Genomic DNA, 19,107 nt, shown 5'->3' on the forward strand with positions numbered 1-19,107 from the left:
GGAAGATCCTTAGATTTTAGAAGACTTTCTACCAAAAAATTAAATTTTACAACCTGGGGGTTATGATCACTTTCTGGCTGGCTGATTGCCTTATATTCAGACACATGAGATCTCATATTGTCCGAAATAAATGTATAATCGATGATTGAACATTGCTTAGAGTTTTTGAATGTGGGAATTGATCCAGATTTTTCTTTTAACTGGCTGGTTCCAGCCTTAGACATAATATCACAGCAATCCTTAGCTAAACCTCCTGATTTAAAGTTAGATTCTGAGTACCAAAATAATTGCAAATTAAAATCACCCGATAGTATTAAAACACTCAGTATATTCCGAAAAATATACAGCTGAGCAGACTTATTTTTACTTGCACTCAGATATATGTTAGGAAAAACTAACCTTAGATCAGAGGTATTAACCACAAGGCATTGCAACCAACCCATATAAATATCTACCACTTCCACAGTTAGATTTAAATTAGCTGCGATATAACACGACAGTCCACATTTTGCACTGCCAAATTTATTGGATTTTACTGCCGGAATACTATATTCATTAAGTCCGGACAAAGGATTTTCCTTGGAATAATAACAATTGAAATGAGTTAAAAAAAAATATTGAATCTGGATCAGACAATAAATGATGCAAACTGTGGACATTCCAGGAGAAAAAACAAATTTCATTTATATTATCTTCAGTAACACCAGTTGCTCAATTGCTGTCGATACGGGGCACCTTTGCCAGTGATGCTGGCAACCAGGACCAATCCTCCATTTGCATATTGTTTTTGGGTAACCACTCGCAAATATGACCCCCTGACTGAGGATTGGTGATCAACAAACGAGAACTGCAAGATTGGTTATTTGTTGAATCTACTGCACCTCTAAGCATCGGATTTAACTTAGTACCTTCAGTAATTTTACAACCCATATCCATCTTAAGGGCCAATATCTTCAAGATCGGAGGATATTGTACATAGTTCTAAATCTCGATCTTGATTCCACAGTCCATAAAATTCAACCTGGATCCCAGAATCTTAGTAACAGTATCACTTGATGACCAAGTGGTAATAGTGGACTCACGAGGAGTATTGAGCTGAACCTGTCTAAATTGGACTGACACCAAATCAGAGGATTCAATAAATGCTAAATCAGGCATAGTTGAATTGATTTTCAATATTAAACCTCAGTTAAGGCCATCATAGGATCTCTGAGATTCATACAACGGGTGCATTACTAGTTTGGTGAACCCATTATTACTACTATGGGCCTGTCTGCCACATGGGGTGCTTAGTAAACCTGAGTTAATTTCTTTAGATGCAATAGATTCAGGAAATAATTGTACTGGGGTTGACACTGGCCAATAATAGGTTCTAGCGTTTCTACCTCATTTGATCGATTCTGAATATCCACAGCATGATCATTAGGCAAAGGAACTTACCCCTGCGGTTCATTAACCAATTTTGTCACACATTCTGTATTGTCCAAATCTGATTTTATTATATCATTTGGTTTAGGAACATCAATATTTTTACCATTTATTGGTCCCTGATCGCAGACCCTCATAGGGGATGGCAAAGCAACAGAAGAATCCTCATCTACTACAACTGTGACCTGTGGTGGACATTTCTTACCAGCTGGTTTAAATATGGGATAATCCCTGGACTTTACTGCAATAGCTGCTAACGCAACTGCACTTCTGGCCTTATTCCACTCTTTCCGCAGCCTTTTCGGAGGGCAATTATTTAAACCTTCCCCTGGGCTTATGCTCTTGGGTTTAGCTATGGGTATTGCCTTGCCTTTCTTATGTCCACTAGAGACATCACCATCCTCTACATATGCATCTAGACACTTACTGCCCACGGCCTCCCCGTCTACCTCCTTATGTTTACCCAAATTGTCACAACCCACATTCACCTCAACATCTTGAAACTTCTCATTTTCAAAATGTAAACTATCATCCTCTTCCTTTGTACAGAACTTTAGTTCAGGATCAGAGACATTTTTATTGAGAATGAAGAATGGAGGCACATTGGTTTTAAAAATATTTTTGCAGAGCCTGTTGGCATATTGTATTAATACATTATTGACGTCTGCTACAATTTAATTACACTTAAGGTCATATTGTTAGATCGAAATATTAGATTTGTTTATTTTGATAATTAGTTTATTAGGTGATTAAATGCGCAAAGAAGGAGGCCTTATTTATAAGTAGGTATTTGCATATTCAAAAGTGCATTACTGGCAAGTAAAACACGTTTGGTTCAAACCATTAATTTAAATAAGGGCTACTTTTCAACCGGCACCAGACTACATCAATAACTTGATTTGCCATAAACCAAATACATTTTACTAACGTTCTTGAGCCACAGGGGTTCATTAACATCACAAGACTTGCTTCTAGTGGTAATGAGAGATGATTTATTAATATGATAATGTGCACTTCCTGACAAAATGTTTTTAATTGGTTCAGTAGATGAGTGCTTTGCATGTCTGAGCAATGTCATAAAGACATCTGCTAGTGTTTTATCGATTTATTTTAGTGTTTTATAGAGCGCGAACTTGACCCGTTAGGGTATCAGAGGGCTTTACAGAGTCAAAGAGTCGTGCAAGAGGCATGGTATCATAAGAATATACTGTAAATTAGGGTGGGGGCTGAATACAAGAAGGATGGGAGTATACCGAATAGTCAATATTACAGTTGCTGAAGACAGGCCCCCGGTTTCTTGGTAGGGCGAGGTCGAAGAAGGAAGGCAATAGTCTCTGTGGTGGTTGTGGGCCGGGGATTAGCCGAGGAATTTACCCATGACGAAGGATTTAGCCTCCTTTATGAAGTGTGCAAGAGACGGGATTCTTCTGATGGCGGGTGGGAAGGAGTTCCATATTCTTGGTGCAGCCCCAGCGAACGCACGATTATAGGTTGTTTTTTTCCGAAAGCGTGCAGGCTGGATTAGGAGGGCACTGGCCAATAGTGAGTTTCTGCTTCCTCCGGATATCACAAGTTTCCGTGCAAGATACGCAGGGGAGTTTGAGTGTAGGGCCTTGTGCATGATGCATGCCAGCTTACTGCAGTACTGTCCATTAGCCCAGGTACACAAAAATTGCCATCAATGGTGTACAGGTGAGAAGAGCGAGAAATACAAAGGACAGCAGGGCCCTTTTGTAATGGAAACGGGGAGAGTCCTTCAAGCGCTCCTCGTAATTAACAGTGACCTGCATGCTACCCGGGCGATCACAGTGAGTGCAGGAATAAGGAACCAGCAGTAAGACAAGGGGATCTAAGACTGCAGTTGAAGTTTGCCACACTTTAGCCTACATCACCAGAGGCAAGCTCTCTGCCCTGACCGCATCCTCCACTTCTGAAGACACTGGAAGGCAGTCCGTAGACATAAACAACGGACAACAATACTAGGTTCGGTGCGTCTTGGACACAAAAGAAAGAGCAAAAGAGGCCAAAGTAATCCAAGCTGCGTGACGTAAATTACATTTATGAATATGTGGTGGCAAAAAGTAATGTTTAGCGCTGAGTCGTGTGATAAAGTAATATCTTAATGAACACTTTTAAAAATATGTATTTTGGCTGGCCTATTGTACTGTTTATTTTCAACCCACTTTGACATACCAACATGAATTCCACGCAGCGCTACGGAATGGCACATCTGAACTAGTAGCCTCTGCTATTGGATACCTATGTTTTATCAACCCAATCCTTCACTTGCTATCGGCAGGCATGCGCAGTACAGCACTTTCTGTCTCGAATATGCACGTGGACAAAACGTGAAGAGATGCAGTGAGAATGCGCGCAACGCTAGGCGAGTGGGTGGAGCCTAAGAGAGACAGGGCAGATACCAACCCTGCTTCTAAAGAAGCGGGACACAAAACTAATGACTATAGATCTCGTCAAGGCGAAGCAGCGCATGCGCTGCAACGCAGGCAAGACCTAAAAAGGAGCAACTCGTGGGTCTGATCCGTTGAGGATTTTAAAGATGTTGGAAGGTGCAGTGAAACTTGAAGATTGCAGAGTGCAGAATTCACGCAATGTGAGTGTGTGCAAAGGGGTTAGCTCACATAAAGGTCCTGAGTGTGGTATGCAGGGACATGATCGTGTATTAAAATACGAACGTTGGGCGGTTGCAGTTGGCACGGAGAATTGGTTGTGCTGAAGCTTGCTGGCATTGCTCTCTATGTACGAAGAACCAGTAACAGATAAATAAACACTTTGATGTTAAAATTGCTTATCCGCAGTGGAGTCATTCTTAACAAGTAGCCATTCCCGCCAACGCTATTGGACAGTGGACAGGAACACTCGTGGCCCTGCCGTATTTCTCAAAGAATGACAGAAAGATACCTAGATTCCTGCAAATAAGTCCATAAGGAATTCATAATTATGTAATGAAAAAGCAGGTCTTTTGATTTTCTATATAATATGTTTTAATAAAATTTTATATTTTTGTGTACACGTCATAACATTCCAAGAAATTTGACCCTGTTTGCAGTTGTAAATACACTATGAGTTGGTAACTGTGACACATTATTTTTAGGCATCTCCTCAAAAATGTTACCAAAAAGACCGTGCTCATGTTATCAGTTATCGGCTTTGGAATGATGAAAGGCTGGATTTGACTGATAGAATTTGAATATGAGACCAACATGAAATAAGCAGGGGTGGCTGGAATGGCTCGCGGTGGGAGAGGTTGGGGAAGGGGCTGTTTTAAAAAGAAATTAAAACAAAATAAAACGTACCTTGCTGCTGCCACGGGGTTTTGCATCTTCTCTCCTGCTCGCCTGTGCCAGACTGCAGGTCGGAACAGGAAGCAGGTAGCCGATCACAACGCTCCAATGGAGCATTTTGATTTGTCTTATCGCCGTGACACAGCGCTCAGCCATTCATTGCGCACTGCAGTATCTATCACTCCTCCCCTGCGGCTCCACCCTGCCCACTCAAGCACTTCCGCAGCAGGCAGAAAAAATAAAATGATAATATCATTGTGTTTGCAACATTTTATTTTTTCCTTTCTATGTTGCACCTGAAAGTGGGGCAATGCTCCTCTGTCTTAGCGGAGGAGCCTCCACTTAACATAAGTATTTATAAAGCACGCGTTCACCTAAGGGTATCTTGGCACCAAATGACATATATTTAGTGTTACCCAATGGTACTCATTTTATCGACCTCAGAAGGATAAAAGGCTGAGTGGACTCGCTGGCATTTGAACCTGTGGCCATGAGATCAAACACAGGCCCCTACAGTGGACACATTAGTTGACTAAGCCACCAGACCCAGCATTCGTTTTAAAATCATATTTGCACTGCTGGCACAGCAGAGATAGGATGTCTGCTTTGCCTGCATCATCTAGGGTATTATCCCAGGGTCAGACTACTCTATATGGTTTTATGGCAGTGCCAAGCAGGCTGGCCGGACGGGTCAATCTCCGTGTTTTTTGGCTGTTTGTGGGCATGTTTCATGGTCCTGCGGGCCAATTTTTACTGTTGATTTTCCTGCTGAGAGAACTGTGTTTATTAGTTGAAAGGTGACAAGCCCCACTCAAATAATTATAATAATGCTTGCCAAGATGAACCACAAAAGCCACTAAATAAACTTGCGCTTACCCCCTGGAAGCTTGGTGCAAAAGCAGTGAGGCTTAACTTAGAAAAAATGTGCAAAGCATGTACACAGCACCAACACAGTGATACAGTAAAAATACAATACAAGAAAAATTCCATATAAATGTGGAAAAATTAAGTCAAATGTAATAAATGATTTGACACACATGAAAAATATTCCATCAGTAGAAACTGAGATATGCAGTTTTGAAGATTTAAGGTAGATGTAGTGTCTAAAAGCACAAAGCGTCTCTAGCAGTTATCTGGTTGTGTAGGTGAGTACAAGTTACAAGTTCAGGCCGATTGTGAAGGAGTGAAGGCTGGATACAGGGACCAGGATAGTATTGCTGAAAAAGCTACCTTCTCAAAGTCTGGTGCAAAGAGTCTAGTTTGCAGAAGAGGAGACTAACAGGAGCAGGGAGAGCATTGTATATGGTTGTTACTGTAGCTCGAAGAGCAGGCCGGGCGTCATAGACGGTCATCGCTGTAGCAAGAAGATTCTGTCAAGCATCATAGATGGTGCCTGTTGGAGTACTGTGTTGGCAGTCACCACGGCTGTCTATGCTGCAACGCAAAGTGTAAGTCTCATGTTGCTGCCCGTTGCTATAGCATGAATAGCCAGGTTTACTGAAGCTTTGCTTTGGAAGTCGGAGCTATCGGCAATACCTTTTGAGGTTGGCAATGCCTAAAACTTCATGATTTCTCCTTATCTTCCAGGAGGAGTTTATCTGATGCCACATCAAGGGTCCAGGACCTGAGAGACACATATTAGGGATCAAGAAATCACTCCAGCAGAGGCCATCACGCCTGAGGCAGATCCAGTTGCAGGTACAGTACAGCTGCTCAATCACCCCTAGCTCCAGCATCTTGGACACTTCTTTCTTGATGCTGGCCCTTAATTTCACGGGCATATGGCCACTGTGTTAATGTTGTGGGTAAATGTGACCTCAGGGGTAAGTGAGAACAGGGCAGAAAATTCCTCCAACAGCTGGTGGCTGTTTCTCTCCTGTTGGGGGTCAGAAAGGGGTAGAGATTCACTCCCTCTGCTGATCCATCATACTCTTTTGAGGAAAGGAGATGTAGGAGAGCTTCACACTCTCTCTCCTCACATTTGTCTGTCACCAACAGCATAGTGACCTCGGGCTTCCAATGTGGCTTGAGGCTGTTAACATGCAGGACCCTTGAAGGTTCCTCGGGGTTTAAAGGTCCACCAGATAGAGCAAAGGTCTTCAAACTTCTGGTTGCCGAGACCCCCCTGTCAACATTTTCAGTCGTAAGGACCCCCTCCTGACAAACATTTCTAAACCTGTAGGCAGGGCTTCTGGAATTACGAGGCAGGTAAGGACCAAATTACACGAAAGTCTTGACTAAATTGTGTGAGAGGAAAATGTAAATAATGTTATGTGATGCCACATTATTTTGGGATAGAATTGCTTCATTATTTTGCCATTTTTTGCACACAATAACACAGAGGAAAGATTTCACCCCAGCAGTACCACTTTATAACCAAAATACAGCAATTAACATGATAAAGATGTCTAGTCAACCTTTGTGATGGGCCTTCCACTCCGCAGGAATACGTGCTGCCACATTAGAAGCTCACCTGGCCCTGGTCGGGAGCAGCAGGGGTCCCTAAAACCCTGGCGGTCTTGTGCAGAGGTAAGCAATTTACCCATGCCGCTTTCCTCTCACCCCCTCCCTTTCATCCCTCTCTCAACCCCGTATCCCTCTCTCATATTGCCGGCATTTTATTTCACCCCTTTTTACAACTTCTGAACTCTCCCCATTCAACTTCTTACTTCACCCTTAATCACCTCTTGGCATTCTGTATTTTCACTGCCCTCATCTCTAACAGTTTCTCGCATTTATCTCATGGCCTCGCTGGCCCCGTCACCTCACGTGTCCATCTGCACTTCTCATTTAGTCTCTCCATTCAAATTGTTATCTGTTTGTATCTTACACCTCTCCAGTCCCCCATTCATCCTTCACATCTCTCCTTTGTTCTTCCACACCTGCTTGAACCAATGTCCCTCTCCCCTGTTACCTCAGCACCAGTGCTTAATTAGAGCAGGTTGTTTCCGGTGCTCTGCACTGGCACCTAATTGTGCCCATAGGCACTACGACCGGCTGCCACATGGTGGCTCTGTCTGTGTAATTTAGAGATGAGCAGAACAGCTCTTTTTTTTTTATTCAATATACATTAAAAACGATAAACTCCTGACATCCATGCCATTCTTATAGCTTTGGGGGCTTGAAATAGTCACACTTGTACAGTGTTATGGTTGGTAGTTGCATAGGTATTGTCATTGGCCGCACAGGCAAGGCAATGGGTGGGTGGTTAAAGTTGCAGTGGCACCAACAATGCACCTCATCTCTCTATAGCACCTTTCTGACAAACATTTTTATAGTGCTAAGCATAGTTTACTCACACTCAGTTCTGTGATCTACATAGTACATATTCTTTGTATCAGGCACATTAACCCTCTGCACTCTGTGGATGAGGAGAGTGCCCATGTGAGTGCACGGTGAGCGATGCAACAGTATGAGAGTAGGGAAAGAGTGACTGCCATATGAATTTGGGTGTGGATATAAGTGCAGAGTGGGATGAATGAATGCATGGTTAATGATGGGCTTGTGAGTAGCAAATTGAGCAGTGAGGGGGACAGGTGAATGAGGTGTCACATGAGTACAGGATGAGTGCAGATGAGTAGTGTGACTGCAGGCTGAGGAACAGGGTGAACAACGCAAGTGCATTGTGATTGCTGTGAGTGCAGGGTGAGAGGGTGAATGGTGTGAGTGCATGGTGATCAGTGTGAGTGCATTGTGATCGCTGTGAGTGCAGGGTGAGCATGAAAGTGAAGTGCAAGAATTAGAAGTGAGTTCTCTAAATGCAGGGTGCATTTTCAGACACTTGAAGTAACTCAGCATTTTAATGACGGCGGCGTGGGGTTTAAGATATAAGTTAAACTATTGCTGTTATGACATTAATCAGGGATCGAGGGTGGAGGAAATAAATAATATGCTGATCTTGCAACATACTTCCAGTCCTATGGTTAGGGTTGCCTGCTCATTATTTTGATGTCCCAGACGGTACAAAAATAAGCAGTCACCTAAAGCTGTATATTTTAGCACTCATCTGTGCATACTTGGAACAGCAAATCTAAAGAGAAAGCACTTTTAATTGTGTTCTAGGGCTGCCTCAATGATCCATGACTGATAATTAAAGGGAACAAAGACAGAAAAGTCCATTAAGAAATGTATTTATTTAGGCGTTTTTATATAGCGCGGACTTTACCCAAAGGTGTCAGAGCGCTTCACAATAGGAACAGTAATGTTACATGAGGAGAAAATTACAAGTGAACAAATTACAAAAGCAAACGTTAAGTCACATGAGGCAATAGTCACAATAGTGAGCAACCAAAATACAAGAGGTAGCAAATGGTACATTACAGGAGGAAAAAGTGATATGTGTGCAGGTTACAAAAGCGTACAGAGTACAAATAGAGGTATAATACTGCAATAAATGGAAGACACTCAAACACAAGAAAAAACGTTACGTAGGCAATGGTGTCACTTGTGCAAGTATATAAAGCAAACAAAATGTGAGAGGTAGCAAACAGTGTGTTACAAAAGAAATGGCTGGTATTTTTTTCTTCTGGCAACCCTACTGTTTCTTTCTTTTCATGAAATGCATTCTCACACTATTGCAGTAAATGTAAAATACAAATGTAAGGAAAAGGCTGAGTTGGGGCCCAAGGGGTACTGGAACTATAAAAAAAAAACTAAGCCTCAGTAACCAGTTTTCAGAAGGTATGTAAATATGCAAATGGTCGTTAACGACCTGTGAAAAACTCAGGGGTGCCGCTGTGCTGGAGATAAGACTGCAGACACAGCCCAGCAGGGCTCACAGCAGCTCGAGCTGAGACACACTACGGGGGAGGAGGGGGGCTGAATCCCTGTAGTCAGATGGGCCCGGGCAGAAGTGTGATCGGGAATGTGCAACCCCCTTTCCATCACTTCACGGCCCCCCTGGGGGTCGCGCCCCACACTTTGAAGACCCCTGAGATAAAGTAAAATTGCCCTTGCATTCTTTCCCTCATATGGGCTAGTCCACAGGCCCTACAAGTCCCGGGGCTCCACTGGCTCACACACCAACACCTTCTGACCAGGTTGAAACCAGGGTGTCCTTCTGGCCATACCAGAGTTTCATGTCTTTCTGACCATGTCATCTGAGCTCTTAGGGCCTATATCCTGACGGCGTTACTTGGGAGCTTGCTCCCACCTCTTTTACGAGGCCGAGAGGCCTTCTGACATGGTGGCCATACAGAAGATTGAAGGGGCTGAACTCAACTCCGTTCTGAGGCACCACGATATAAGTAAACAACAGGCATGGCAAGAGGACATCTCACTTCTGCCTCTAGGGATCTGAAAGGGCCATTAGTCTGCATTTGAGTAGTCTTGCTGAACCTCTCAACAAGCCCATTGGTTTGGGGATGATTGGGTGTGGAGATCTTGAATGTTACTCTACTCTCATCCCACATTGACTTCATATATGCAGGAAAGACGTTGGTGCCTCAGTCGGACACCACCACCTTGGGGAAATTCCCATCGGTTCCTGGGCCACTGTTCTCAGAGGGATGGCTTCCGGGTACCGGGTCGGATGGTCCACAAAGACCAGGATTAATCTGATGCCAAGGTTAGGGAAGAAAAGGCTGTCTTCCCACTGGCCTGATAGGTAGGACAGGACCTATAGAACACATCAGATGTTGTCTTCCTCTGGAGCCAATAAAAGTGGGTGATCAGCTTTTCAGTGGTATTGGACTGTCCATCATGTCCTACCAGGGACAGAGAATGAGCCAGTACCAGGAGGAAATCACAGTAGCACCAGGGGACGACCGATATATGGGTTGCCTCAGGTTCAGGAGACTTAGGCTTGCTGTACAGGAGATCATTCTACCAGTAGATTAGGTGATCAACAGAGGGGTCTCCTTTGCCTGGTCTTTGACCTGGCACTGAACACCCTTGAGAGTAGGACTCTCCTTCTGCGCTTGGTAGAATTCTTCCCAGAACGGGCCTCCTTCGTCTTGCCAACCAGCCAGCTCACATAGCTATCCTAGGGCAGCAATGTCTTCCCTTGTAGGTTCCAGAGGATCCCCTCAGGTTGTGCTTCCTTCCAGACAGTAGTAATCTCTGGGCAGTTTTCCTGCACCACTGCCCCTACTTTTCTGGACAGGGGCCAGGGACATTGATGTAGGCTCCCGAACTTCAGGGGTTTTCTTCTTGGAACACCATGGACTGTGTTGTGAGGCACACCCACTCGGGCAAATCTGCCTCTCCAAGTGTGACTGGAGATCCGTCTCCTTCCAGCTGGTGTGCTCCATATCATTACCCAATTAACAATCCACTGCCATGGCTGGACTCACAGTTAACTTCAAGGAACCTGAGAACCTCCCCATTCAAAGGTACTCAGAGCCACTGGCTAGTGACTTGTGTGGTTGTTAGCAGGAACCACCTGGTGAGCTAGAACGAGAAGAATCTGCTCAGAGGACATCAGATGGCACCTGACAATAGTTATTCTGACCCGTATGTCTCTCTCAGAGCCTCCACCCCCTGCCCATTGACGGTAATCCACTGCCTACACTTCTTAGTACCTCCATTCTTCTGGTCAGAATTGGGCTGGCAATCCTTCTACTGGGAACTCTTTTGGGGGCCTTTTGAGAACTCAAATGTTTTATCTTTGTCTCCTCCCACATTCTTCTGGTGGGGAACACGCCCACCCTTTTAGTGGGTGGTCCATGTGCCTTCTTAGACACCCTGGTGCTGATCCAGCGGTCTGCCTGCTTTGCAAGCCCCAGGGGATAAGTAAACTTGCTATCAATCAGGTGTTGGCACTGCTCTGTAAGTAGCAAGTATTGAACATGTACGATCTCAAAATCAGTTCATATAGTGCCCTATTAATCACTGTCTTTGCTGCACTTTGCTCACCCATTCGGAGCCTTACTGGAGTAATCAATGTAGTCCCCCCAAGACTGGTTCGACAGCTTGCAGCTGTCCGTAAACCTCATGTGGTATTTTTCTGGGGTGGCCCCAAACTTGGTAACAAGAATAGCTTTAATATGGTTATACATCATCTGTCAACTACCTCTGGTGTGGGCTGGATATACCTCCCCACCATGGGCAGGTGTTTCCAGAGACTGATCCCCTAATACTTTTATGGGACCCAATGCATCTTTAGGGCTACATCATAAGCTGGAAAACATTTATCAATGTCATCCCCCACCACATAACTAGGTAACAGGTGTTTAGGAATGTTGACTCTTTGGTCCCATTAGACACTGCTGTTTCCTGCCACTATTGTTGCTGGGCCCTGTGCATTGATTGGTTTCAGATCCAGCTCCATAATACTCACATCATGAACTAACAAGATATTTTTTCTTCTAACGCTCTATCTGCATTAGCCTTTTATTTCTCTGCAGCCCTCTGGAAAGCTGCATCCATATTGGCATTCTTCCACTTTGGAGCTACCTTTTTTATCCTGTGTTTGGCCTTGTGAAGCCTAATCTCCCTTTCTGCTTTCCTGTTCACCAGTTCCTCTGGAGTCAGGTTGTGGGCTGAGATGCTGGCCTTGGATCTGGCGAGGCCCCCTCTCTCCTCTGGGGCCACAAGCAGGGGGTTGTTATCTCCTTCTCCAATCTCCTCGTCCCGCTCCTCCTTAGCATCCACCACCTCCTCCTCCTCCTCTGTAACCTGTAACTGGCAGGCCTCCCAACAGGCCATGAGAGCCTTTTGGAACTCCTGCGTCTTGGAGCACTTCTTTGCCAAAAGCCCCCACTCACTGTAGAATGCCTTGAGTTCAGCCACAGAGTAGCTCTCTAGGTTGTTGAGGTTAAACTCCATGCTTGCAGTTAGGGTCACAGATGGTGAAATAGAAGTGAAGCATTCAGAAGTTTCCCCCACTTCAAAGGAGGCCTCAGGTATAAAAATAGGACCCTTAGACCCACTCTTCAGTTCACTCGTGGACCTGTGGAATGACCCTCAGAGGACTGCCTGCTGTAGTGGTCTGATGTGTATTTCAGAAGGACTGCTCTGCTGCACCAAGAAGAACTACTCTGCTCCCTGAAGCCTTCTCGGGCCCCCACAGGTCTGCCCTCCGGCATGAGCTCTGATAGTCTCCTTAAATGTATGACTTCCTGAGCGACTCCAAGGGCTAGGTGACTGTCTCCTGCTCAGAGCCTCAGTGACAGAAATGGCCCCAACTATCCTGAACCTGCACTGGACCATGCCTGAGTGAGTTCTTAACCTCCAACTGGTGCCTCTCCGGTCCTCAACCCTTGGAAGTCGTGATAAAGGTGCCGAGATAGCCGAAATCCAAAACGTGGGACTTTAAAGCATTTGCCCAAAAAAAGCTCTGAGAACCGAGAGGAGACCTACATGCCTGGCCCGTGCATCGCTGGTTGGCCTGACTTTGCGGCAGCTCACACGACAATCTTCTCCACAGCAGAAAATACTGTTCTGTGGCTCTTTGCACTAGAGGTATCCGACATCATGGAGCCCTCATCGACTACAGCCTGCAGCTCTGTTCTGCTGGAGATTTTCCACCTCCAGAATAGAAACTAAGCCTGAATAAAGGAATCTTCACCGCAACTCCCTGATGACAAAGCCTTCTACTCAGACATCACCAGATGCCTTGCCCACTGAGCTTTTCCTTCTCAGACATTTTCTTGCAAAATTTCTTCTAAGTTCGAAGGTAAGCAGAGACCCGTCCCAATCCACTTTGTGTGCCTCACCTATTCTCCATCATGGTCAGCGATAACTTTGAACTTTGCCCCGGTCTCGCCCGACTACATGTACACAGCTCCCGCTGTGATCTATTAGATGCTATTTTCCACTTTAAACTTTAAAAATTCTTATCTCCAGTTCAGCTGATTGGAATTTTGTTGTTTTGCTGGTAAATAATTTATTAAAAGTGACTCTATTTTTCTAAATTGGAGAGATATTTTTTTTTGCTGTGCTTTCATGTTTTCATTTTAGTACTTTTTAAGTGCTGCATATATACTTTAAACATTACCTTTTAGTTACACCTGACTGCTTTCGTGCCATGGTACCAATGGGTTATGCGCAGGTTAATGTAGAGATGTTTGTGGTTCACCCTGACAAGGATTGTGGATGTTGCTTGAGACAGGATCACACCTCTTCCAAACAATACCCTATTTCCAGCCTCTATTTTTTGTTACGTACATGAAATATGATTCGGCCTAGAAGGAGTTTCTTTTTTATTGTCTGTGTGAAACTACATCCATGGGCACACCAATGTACAAATGGAAATGGATGGCACACGATGTAAACTTGACTACCAACATCAGTTGTGTGAACAATAGTATGATACACTGCTAGAAAAACTTTTCCCACAATGATTACTAGTCTTTGCTCTTCATCTTGAAGATATTCATTGTAATATAAATAAGGTCTTTCACAAGATCAAAAGAAAAACTAAGACTAGCTCTAGGATTTTATGTAGGCCACCATGCCATTCATGAGTATCATGAGACATAAAAGGAAGCAATTTCCAAATTAGGAATTACTGCCTGCTGTAACATTGAAATGACAGCGGGTATTGGGGCACTAAGAGGTTTGTCTTGTAGCCTATACAAAATAAATAATTTTTGATCCTAAGCTAAGCATGCTATAACATGTGCTCAACAATGATTGAATATCCCATGACATTCAACAATGATCAAGAGGTCTAATCTTCCCTCAATTGAGTTATAAAATGGAAATGTTATGTTTCTTCCAGCACTAACTCTGCATCCTAAAAATGGTGGTCAATACTCTTATTGTATCTTTTTGTGAGCTGGGTTTGGTCGATGATTCTATATTCTTTCACATTGCTCAGGGCGTGGAGCTTGTGTTCTGCCGGGATCATCACTTCTAGAAGAGGTTCTAAAGTTTCAAAATTTCCTGGGATCATGATTACCAAAACACGCCAGTACCGGCTACTACTCCACTTGACTAATAAAGGTATTAGTAGTGCATGCCGTTTACACAATTCTAGGATTTGCAGGCATCAGGGAGCCTTCCACACATAGTGATATAATACGAGTGTAAACATAGATACATGCCTGAGTACATTTAGGCCTTAACCCAATGGATTACCATTTATTATATATCTATAATATATGGAATTATATTATAAATTTGTAAACTCACCGATTTATTTTCTCATTACAGTTGGATTCTTATGATACAAAGCACACGTAATAAAACAACTCTACATCACTACTCGCGTGTAATCGTTTATTAGAAGCAAGTAGTGATTTTCAGTGTCCCATCCTCTTGGCAGCAGAGTCCAGGCAGCTGTCTTCTCTCAACTTTGGTGGTGCAGCGCCACTGAAGCACCCTCTCTATTGTTGGAAAGTATGGAGAAAACACAAACTGCTGCCTCTTTACTCGACAGGGTTATTTTCGGTTGCCTGCTGCATAGAGCGACAACAGCACTCCATATTATTAACCCCTTCGAGGCTAATGACGAGCTGGGCTCGTCATGGCGCTTACCTGCCGTGCGCTGATGACAAGGCCAGCTCGTCATGAAATAAAGTAAAACAACAATTTGCAGCACAGGACGGGAAAACGCCTAGCAGCCATGTGGTTAAGGACACAGTCATCAACCCTGACCTTTTCAGCTACTAATCGTTGCCTTCAAGTGTGTTAATCTATTTAGTTCAATTGAATCAAAACAAGACTACGGTACCCAAGATGCATTAGGATCTCCCAAGAAAATCCAGTTGTGCTGAGGAGTTTCACAGCCAAGCCGAAAGTTAATCATGGAGAAAATTTTTTTACACTGTTTAACGAAAATTACCAATATGTAGTACACAAAAGCATTTATTTCAACATTTCTGTGATATTGTGATTCACACTACTAAAATAGAAACCACAAGCATTGAAAAGAGAAAAACCAATTACTTCATTGGATCAACTGAGGACTAAAGGACATAGGTCTCAGATACTTTCTTATATAACAGCGCTCTTGTGGAGACAGTTCTTAAGAATTCGCTACATATTACATATTTACACATGCGCTCGGAGTGACAAAGAAAGGGAGACAGTTAGGTGGGTTGGGTGTGGTTGGGTGTAGGTGAGGACTGGGTAAAGGGTGTTGTGACCTTATTACAATCACAGTGATTAAAGATGCAACCTTTACAGACTAATTTAGTTCATTAGTTCCGTTATATTCTTTAACATAGGATCTGTATTATTCAATGGGTTGCTTCCTATGTTAAGAGAGTCAGATGCAATCCGGTCTACGTTTCGACCCCTGGATTCGACCCAGCATTTGCTCCGGATCTGGCAATCCTATACATGAGTGACTTTGAACAGCATAACATCTTATCATCAAACAATCCCTTTGTCAACAGTATATCAGAATACCACAGATATATAGATGACATCTTTATGATCTGGACGGGACAGGACCAAGACCTTGATGCATTCACTCAATGGCTCAATACCCAATCGGAAGACATTAAATTCACTTCGAAGTACAGTAATGAATCCATTGACTTTCTAGATATCACCATCAAAGAACGGGAGGGTGCGTTAATCACCACCTTATACAGGAAACCCAGCGAAAGGAACACCCTACTCAGATACACGAGCCACCACACCAGGGTCCTTAGAGACAATCTGCCTTTTGGGCAGTTCCTCCGCATCCAGAGGAACTGCACCATGAAAGATGATTATTTTGCTGAATCGGATGAACTTATCAGCAGATTGCCGGACAGAGGATACCCCAGGAGACTGGTCAAAAGAGCACGCAAAAGAGCTTGGTTTAACAATAGGGAAACACTGCTTGTACCAAGAAATCGTCAAAACCCAGCCAACAGAATGATCTGTGTCACAACCTTCTGTAGCAAGAGCAATCAGATCCGTAAGATAATCAACAACCATTGGAGCATTATATCAGATGAGATTGAAGTCCCAGAACTTCCCATGCATGCTTTTAAAAAAGCCAAAAGTATCAGAGATGTGGTGGTCCGGTCTATGTTAGATACCCCACCAGCACCAACTATACAAACAATGTGGAATCTCCCTGAGATCATTGGGAACTATAAATGCGGTAACTGCAAGGCCTGTGCACTATGCATTGAAACCAAGACTTTCACACACAATAACATCACCATCGATTTAAAATCATTGACGAACTGCAATACCAACTGTGTGATATATGCTATTCTGTGCCCATGTGGCCTTATCTACATTGGCCAAACGAAGCAGAAGACCAAAAACAGGATACTACAACATTGTAGTAGAATAAGATGTCAAACCTCGGGAGCGCCCCTAGTGGAACACTTCCAGGCCAAGAATCACACACCCGAATCCCTCAAATGGGTGGTCATTGAAAAAATCACGTTGGGACCCAGGGGTGGGGATTTAGACTCTGTTCTGAATACACGAGAGTGTAAATGGATGCAGCGATTTGACTCCGTACAAAACGGACTAAATGAAATTGATGTAACCTTCTCCCAAATGGCACTGATTAACTGTGAATAATCCAATGACCCTAACTCATAATGTGGACTCATATGTACACTGTTGTATTGCATACACCTATGGGCCTATTGTGGCTGAAAGATTAATATACATTATTGGTGCTCAGCTGACAATACAACTATTCAGTACCTATGGAAGAATAACCCTTTGTAAAGGTTATCATATGTTTGTTACAATCTGTTCTATAGTTCTTGGATCTATGACTGCTAGACGCACACAGAGGCTAGTGTGTGTAAATATGCCACATGTTTAGTTAATTAGACGTCAAACTGGTGTCTCTCCCTTTTGAGCAGCCATCCTTATAATAACGCATCCACACGCTTAAAACAATTTTACGATGGCTATTATTTCCTTCTAGTAATAATCTGCTCAATAACGATTCCAATCCTTTGTGGTGCACCCAAACGAAGGCGACCCCTTAGCACGCTCCCTCTCCGTACTTTTTAGATACTCCCTGCAGCTGAGGCGCACGCCGCCACCGGATTGGTGGTGCACGACGAGCCTCCAGCAAGTATCCAGCGCCTGCACCTCGCGGCTCATTCGCGACCGGGCAGCGCTGATGAAAGCACCGTACCTGATTCAGTCCTGAGGACATGCAGTTAAAACTTTGAAACAAGGTATTTTACACGCCATGACTCCTTGTGACATGGGGTATTATCTGGAATAGTCTTTTGAATATAACGACATCTAAAATCTACATTACGAGGTCGGATTGCATCAACTTTAGAAACAAGATATTTGACACGCCATGACTCAATTTAATCCTGATTGATGGGTATTACCTAGAAAAGGCATTTTTTAACAATATAACGACATCTGAAACTTACATTACGATGTCAGATTGAATCGACTTAGACTGCCTATGCCTGTCTCTGTCTTTTAATATTAGACTACTTGTCCATGTACTAAAACCCACACAACCTTTCTCTTTAACCTTCAGATTCACCTGTTATTTCTGGATGGACTAAGATATGAGATTATACACGATTTGAGTGGAAAACCACGGAAGTCCCAGTAAGTGCCCCCCTCTGCTATCTCTCTGAGCACTCATGCTCACAAATTCACCAAGAGTTATTCAGTACTTATACCTTCATTTTAAACCCTTTTAGGCTTCTATATATCACTATGGAACCGACGATGGTCCAACCCAAATAGGCCACTGGACGGCCCTATAATAAGTAAGAAGCCCATTTTGCAATTGAGCCAACTGTAGTAACATAGTACTTTTTTAACTACAGTCCTGATACAGTCCTCACTACAATTATGTTATCTTTAGGCGCTCCTGTACCTTTATGTCCTGAAGAAGACCCCAGCTTGAGGCTTCAATCAACCCTTAATCCAGGGGTCGAAACGTAGACCGGATTGCATCTGACTCTCTTAACATAGGAAGCAACCCATTGAATAATACAGATCCTATGTTAAAGAATATAACGGAACTAATGAACTAAATTAGTCTGTAAAGGTTGCATCTTTAATCACTGTGATTGTAATAAGGTCACAACACCCTTTACCCAGTCCTCACCTACACCCAACCACACCCAACCCACCTAACTGTCTCCCTTTCTTTGTCACTCCGAGGGCATGTATAAATATGTAATATGTAGCGAATTCTTAAGAACTGTCTCCACAAGAGCGTTGTTATATAAGCAAGTATCTGAGACCTATGTCCTTTAGTCCTCAGTTGATCCAATGAAGTAATTGGTTTTTCTCTTTTCAATGCTTGTGGTTTCTATTTTAGTAGTGTGAATCACAATATCACAGAAATGTTGAAATAAATGCTTTTGTGTACTACATATTGGTAATTTTTGTTAAACAGTGTAAAAAAATTTTCTCCATGATTAATTCGTGACTAGAATCTACAGATCCTGACCACTATACACGTACCTTTGTTAACTGACCGAGGTCAGCGAGTTCTTAGGGTATACCCCATTGTAAACTCACTAAGCCGAAAGTTAAA

The sequence above is a fragment of the Lissotriton vulgaris genome, chromosome 3_1 (genome assembly GCF_964263255.1).
Source record: "Lissotriton vulgaris chromosome 3_1, aLisVul1.2, whole genome shotgun sequence".
In the NCBI taxonomy this organism is placed as follows: domain Eukaryota; kingdom Metazoa; phylum Chordata; class Amphibia; order Caudata; family Salamandridae; genus Lissotriton; species Lissotriton vulgaris.